General features: G+C 34.7%; 1 pseudogene; it reads left to right on the top strand.

The window, feature by feature from the left end:
- Positions 1 to 4,895: 4,895 nt before the first annotated feature.
- On the top strand, positions 4,896 to 7,030 carry LOC106622576 (protein toll-like; annotated as a pseudogene).
- The last annotated feature ends 611 nt before the right edge of the window (positions 7,031 to 7,641 follow it).

Below are 7,641 nucleotides of genomic sequence, written 5' to 3'. Positions count from 1 at the left end.
CGAGCCAATCGAATTGGATACTTTTTTCTTCACAAAAAATAGAAGTATCATTATGAAAGAAATAATCTGAAAAAAAGAACAAATAGGAATTGTTACCGGCTGCAAATTATTGGACCTTACTAGGCAGGGATCTGAAAAGGCTGAAACCGATAATTGTTCTCCCCAAAAACAAACTAAGGCAACATATTGTAATAAGATGGGTATTTTCAGCTTGTGGTGTCATATGCACAACATAAGGATTTGCTCGTCATATTACTGTCGGTTCTGTAACCTTGCAGCGAAGAAACCTGAGCATATGCTTCTCTGCAATCGCAAGAAGGAGTAAGTCTATGGAAGTGATATATCTTTCAAAAGAGCATGACTCTTCCATTAGATCAATCATGCTATTAAGTTTCTTAATTGGACTTGGATTAAATGAAAAGACGAGATAAGAGAGGAGAGCACAGTAAACCACAGGCCGCAGTGCATACCGCATTTTTACATCTAGTTTATATGTATTCTCAGAGAGTTCTCAGCAGTTAATAAATTGAGATAATTTAAAAATTGATCGATTCGTAATTAACTCTAATAAAATAACTCAAAGCAGAAATCTCACATTTATATGACATCAAAGAAGTATATTGTATGTGATTGCATATTTTGATTAGGTTTTGACTAACTGCTAAAAATATTCGAAGCCTCTGGTTTCAACTAACACAGGCATATTTATACAATTCCTTAGGTATTCAAATGTGTAACATGGCGTATACGCAACCATCGTTCAGTACACACTTGCATCGAAACTAAGCAGACAGTGCAAACAACTTACCAGCCAGCAGGACAACTTTACAGCGTTAAGGCAACTGTGCTGCACAGCAGCGACTTTGTTTGTTCTTGAAAATGTGCAAAATATTGCAGAGAATTAAAAAAAGTATTAATGCAATTTCGTTGAAAATATTTGAAATAATAGCAGAAATATTAACTGTACGTTCTACGTGAAATTTTTGCCGAACCAGCTGTATTTTTCAAATTTTTTTATCTTTGTTTTCGCATTTTGTTTTTATGGCTTACAAATGATGCACCAAGAGATACATTTGTATGAACCATATGTGCTTTAGTAACAAGTCTATGTACTAGTTTATAAGTACACACCCATAACTAAGGTGGCAAATACACCACTATGTCGCTTATTCCCACTTCTGGTTGATTCTTCCGGCAATCTGAACATTGCTCGCACTCAAAGCGCTATAACGCACACAGCGATGAAAACAAAACGTTCTTATGCAAAAATTAGCTTCGTGAATTATTCAGAATTTGTATTAGCTGCTAGCAGACTCACAAGTGTAGAAGTGGGTACACATATATGGAAAATGTACAACAATAATAAGCGACACCTGTGTCGAGAAATCATGGGAATCTTCACTGCACCCACATGCCTGTGAATACACAAACTTGTATCTAAATAGAAATGTTTATGCATCCTTTATTAAGTATGGAAGCTAACTAGAAGCATGACTTTGTGACCCGCATCCTATGGTAGGGCTCTGACTAGTTCAAGCCGTAGTCAAAGTTGAACGAGATAAAGTAGGGATGACCCTTCGTAAGATTGTTTTGGGTCTATATTCATTTAAATTGCTTACTACTAAAAACTCTTAAACTTGCACAGTTTAGCGGCCAGTAGAGGAAAATTTAATATATAATATTTGTTGTTCAATAGCTGAATAGCATATTATTGGACTCGCATTAAATATAAATATTATTTTTAAATGAAACCGACGTTTCTGCGAAAATATTTGATCATGTTAGGCGCTTTAGCGAAAGAAACAAAATATAATACTATGTCTCAGATTAAAGGAGTTTGAAAAATAATTTAGTTATAAAATAAGGAAGGCTTGGTTCGGGTGTAACTAAACATTTTAGACTCAAGCAATTTTCAAGGTTTTGATTTTGAATTTTTTCGCGTTTGCCTACTTCGTGTTCTACAATTTGAAATTAGAGCTCGCACAGAGCCAACATCTTCAATACACCATAGATCAGTATTATTCAACCAGTTCTGGCACAAAAGCACATTATTATAGGGAATTCTTTGAATTTTCGGTTAGAAATTTTCTAACTTGAGATGTTGTGGTTTTGGACCGATTTCGATTATTACACTGTAACATACGCATATTAATGATATATTATGCTTAGAATTTTGTTGAAATCATTCAAGCCGTTCCACGATTCGTTTTAGGTCATATAAACAACCGTTCGGTAGACAAAACTATTATACTCTGTATTAATATATATTATTGCAAGAGTATGAAAATATTGTGTTTCGAAGAGCCTTGCAAAAAATTGGTTGTAAGTTTTTCCTTATCTTTCTTTAATAGATCCGAATTCGCATAATTGAAATAAAAGTGGTAATAAATCAAATTTTTAATATATAAATGGGAATGATAGTTCTGGTATTGTCATAAAAGTAATATATAAAATTGCAAATTGATTCTTCCCAGCTTTCCATATCGCATTGGATAGAGCCAGACTAAAAGTTTCATATTGTTTAAAAATTAACAAAATCTTTTATTCCACATAGAAATGAATCAAAGACTTTGTTTTTATATAAATGCATTCCCACTTCCTTCATGCCACAGACCCCATTTGAACTTCGCCATATTGTCTCGAATAAACCCTATACTTTTATATTTAAACCATTAAGATTTTTTGGTTTACAAATATTTTATCCTCTTTTAATTAATGACTAATAAGTGTCTGTCACCAAATATAATCCAAGCCTATAAAACATCCCACTGGGTAAACTTGTTCGATCATTCTGGTTATCACCGCACCTACAAGCTATAGGCACTTTTCGTTGCCACATTAGCACTATAACAGTTCTGCAGCTAAGTGAGAAGAAAACACGAAAATAATGAATAACAACAGGAAAGGCATCGAAATATATATTTTTAAAAATTTTGCAAATAAAACCAAGATGATGCATCCATTTGAAAAGAAACACTCAAACTTAATGATCCACATAAAAAGCCATTCAACTACTACTTTCATAAAGTAACGAATAAACTATGGAAAGAAATTGGCAAAGGAATTCCAAAAAAAAGTAGTATTTTCCATACAATTTTATTATGTTGATACATAGAAGCAAACATGTCAGACCCTATTACTGAGCTATAAGAGGCTCCAGATCAACTTTATACATTTTCAGTACCAAATTTGCTATAAATCGGTTAACTGGTTGCAAATTACTGTTAGATCAACAGACCACGGTACCTTGTGCAACATTTTGAAAGAATGACTCCAGTCTCCAACACTTCCTTGTGGGTGTTACACACTTTGTTGCAAACTGTTCAGGAATAATTTTTTGCAAATCTTTGTATAGACTAAAAAATATCATGGGAAATAAAAAGTGGTTACAGTTTTCCACCGAAAGGAAATAATTCTACCAGATTAAAATAATCATTTGCATGAACAAACATACGAACGGACAAACACACATACGAAATTCAATTCGTCCATTTTGATATATAAGGTCTATTCAAAAGAAATCCATTAAATTACCATTAAGTGGCTTTAGTAATCTGTATCTCGTGTTGAAAAAACATTTCATACGGTTCTGTAATTGTTGTTGTCTGAGCACACATCACAGATGAATACCAGCTCATAGATAATACGACCAATGTAAGAGTTTTCCTTCGATAAAAGCGAAAACGCCAACCGGGTTCCTGAAAATATTAATAGTGTTTATGGTCCTGGTACTGTAACAGAGAAGTAAGCCCAATTTTGTTTCCGGGAATTTTGATAATAAAATGCACTACGCTCTGAAGAGGGCTTGTTGCCGAAAATATCACTAAATATATGAAAATCGTCGACCGTCATAGCTTTGCGCAAAAACCAATGAAAGCATTTAAATAATGCTGAATACAGAAAGAAGCTCGATGTTTGGACAACACCCGAGTTCACGCCAAAAAAAATAAATCACATACCGAATTTCCATCTTCAGGTCGCTTCTGAAAGTCAACCGATCCATTTCTGAAGCGTTGGGATACTGGTGATGAAAAGTGGATCACTTACGACAACGTCAAACGAAAACGGTCATTGTTAAACTGTATTGAGGGGGCATATTAGACGGCCAAGCCAAGAATTTGTTATGGTGGGATTGGCAGGGAATTATCTACTATGATGCTTTCCTATGGTCAAGCTCTTAACTGGGACCCCTAATGTCAACAATTGGATCGTTTGAAGGAAGTAATCGCCTAGAAGCGGCAAATAGAAGAGGGATTGTATTCTATCGCGACAATACCAGGCCACACTTAGCAATAGTGATACAGCGAGAGCTTGATTGGGAGGTTCTTATCCATCTATCTCATAGTGCTCACCTGGCACCAAATGACTACCTGTTCCAGCTTTTTGCCAACAGGTACCAGGGTTTCTATAAGAGTGGCACCAACAAATTTACTTTAAAATGCTAACAGTTTCAGAACCAAACCATATTTAACATAAGTCTGATCATTTTAACTATGCTGAAAAAAACTGTAAAATTAATGCAAAAATAACGAATTTCTTTTTGTCATATACTTTTTAAAACATGTTGCGAGATAATATTTTAGTTATATTGTAAAGGGAAATTTAGCACAACTTTTTTACAATACAATATTGATATATTCTCGATTACTCAAAAAAATATTCCGTGTTTTATCGTTTGTTTAATTTTATCATTCCTATAAGTTTGTTACAACGAGTGCTTTCAGAATTTGCGGTTTTCAAAAATATTTTTGATAAGAAATCAAATGACGATTTATATGGTTTATTCTGCTTCAGTTTGTGATTTACATTTTAGTAAGCAAGACTTCTTTGGTGAAGAGAAAATATAAATACAATAACAGCAAAACTTAATTTAAAATTAAATTAACTTATCAAATATGTGTTTAATACTCGCCTGCCTGCCAAGTTTACTGATTTTAAGCAACAAATTTCTGTTGGCGCACACTTTCAATTCGGAGTTTAACGATGAACCAGTATTCCCTTGGGATTGCCCTAAAGGTGAAGGAATTTCTTGCAGATGTGATGGCAACATGTATTGTAACTATGACAATATAAACATAGAAATTATTTCGCGTTCGCGAGTAATGATAGTGTTTTGTGATAGAGAAGCAGCACATATTGATGATCTACTCGAGCAAAAATTTCAGCCAATTCTTCGTAACACACTTTACATCGAACTGTATAATTGCAATGACCCTAAACTCGAAAAGTTTATGAATAGCGAAGTGCGGCAAAGTCTGTTAATTGTGGTTAGAGATAAAGCTATGATGATCTATGACACCGACTTTGGTATAAAACCAACTAATGCGTTTTATCATGTATATAATCTACTACACTTTGAATTAATTATAAAGTCATCATTAGACATTATAACTGTACCAACTGATATATTTTCTATGTACTACAAATTGCAAACGCTTGCACTTAGCGTAAAAGCTCTAACGAAACAGCACATAACGCTGCGAAACTTGACGCAAGATCATTTTCAAAAACTTACTGCACTCAGGCAACTTGACTTATCGGGAAATAATATGACAATCTTGGACGCAAATATCTTTGCAGCACTTTCTCAATTAAATTTTCTGAATTTGAGCCGCAACGAAATCGTGGAATTGCCATCAAATATATTCTCAAATCTGCCTCAACTTATAATACTGGACCTGAGTAACAATTTATTGACATATTTAACGCCTGAACTTTTCGCGAAAACTCCTTTGCTATGGCAATTGAAACTCAAAGGCAATGAATTACACGATACTACAAATGTTATAGAAGCTCTGAAACCGCTGCATTTTCTACATAGGCTAGACCTAAGCGATAATAAACTGCAAACGATTTCGGCCCATGAAAATTACGCCAATTCTTCCTCTACATTTTCAACAAATTTGCGATATAGTAACACGATTATTAATTTGGACTTAGCAGAAAGCCTGAATTATATAAGCAAATTGCAACCTAAAGAGTACAAAGACAACAAAAGTAATTTAGCAGTAATAAATTTAAGTCGTAATCTTCTGAGTAGCTTTAATCTGCATGCAAACGTTTCACAACTCTACGCTTCGAACAATAAAATCTTCAACATAAGTCTCTTTGAACTTCCAACCAATTTGACAGTGCTGGATCTACGTAATAATCGTTAAGTACTGATTTTTTGCGTGCTTTTCTCAATGAGAGCACGAAACTACAATTTCTGAATCTGAGTGCAAATCCATGGTTTTGCGACTGTGCTGCTCAACAGCTGCTCTACACTGTACGCGCACATCGGCAACGCATACCCGATGTCGAGCAGTTACGATGTAATAATCTACGGAATGTTACCCTCCTGACAACGAGCGTGAGCGAATTATGCCAAACTGATATTAACGTTAAACATTATAAGTACATGACCGTGGCTGTCACTTCTGCAGCGTCACTTATTATCATTTTACTTCTCATCATCGCGTTATTCTATAAATATAATTTACAACTGAAAGTCTGGTTATACAGTCGCAACATATTGAGCTGTTGCATTAATCAGCATGAGCTGGATAAGAATAAAACATTCGATGCGTTCATCTCCTATGCACACCAAGAGGCTGACTTCGTTAACCAAACATTACTGCCACAACTCGAGCAATGCGAACCACCATTTCGTATATGCACGCACGAACGAAATTGGTTGGCAGGCGCGTATATACCTAAAGAAATCATCGAATCGGTTGAGCAGTCGCGTCGTACGATCATTGTTCTCTCGCAGCACTTCATCGAATCGGAATGGGCGCGCATGGAGTTTCGCACAGCGCATCAGTGCTCGTTGAACGAAGGTCGTGCACGCATAATTATGATTAAATATGGTGAAATTATCAACAGTGGTTTATTGGATAAGGAATTGAAAGCATATTTGAACATGAACACATATCTGGATTGGCAAGATGACAGATTTTGGGATAAACTACGGTATGCCATGCCACATAAAATGGGTATAAAACCGAGTTCCGAAATTTTCTTGTCGCCAAATTTCGTCTTGAACTAAGCTATGTGCAAGAACATTTTGAAAACGGCAGCGACATATAAAACGGCTGATCTACACAACTTTGTTTTTGCCGTACTAAAACTTCTCACTGCATTGAATTTAATTATTTTCTTCAAAGTGAATATTTTGTGCAAAAAATAAGTAAGTAGGTCAATTTATTTGTTTTAAATTATCAGTTGTTATTGCAAATAATATATCAGAGCTGTTTTATGCTTCTGTGGGTAAAATGACGTTAGACTTGTTAGAACTTTTAATAATTTTACATTTCGTATATGAGTGGCAACACTTCAGCTCCCCATCATAAGAGCAACCGGAAGTTTGATTATATTAGGTGTATGAGTTATAGGGGATATTTTTGGCGCTAAAACATACTACTAACTGAATAAAATGTTCTCTGAGTTTGATTAAGGTAGCTCACATACCATAACCAACATATGAATAAAATCAACCGGATGTTTGAAAATTCTGTGATTAGTCATATAGGACTAGGGCAAGTTTTCACCCGATTTTACACATTTTAAGCACTAAATAGGAACCATTATAAGAAAAATACTTTGACTTAGTTTTATTAAGATAGTTCACATATCGGCCAATATACTTATATGTGGTAT

Source organism: Bactrocera oleae, chromosome 3 (assembly GCF_042242935.1).
Source record: "Bactrocera oleae isolate idBacOlea1 chromosome 3, idBacOlea1, whole genome shotgun sequence".
Classification (NCBI taxonomy): Eukaryota; Metazoa; Arthropoda; class Insecta; order Diptera; family Tephritidae; genus Bactrocera; species Bactrocera oleae.
The sequence above is the reverse complement of the archived record's forward strand: the minus strand, read 5'-3'. Positions and strand labels throughout refer to the sequence as shown.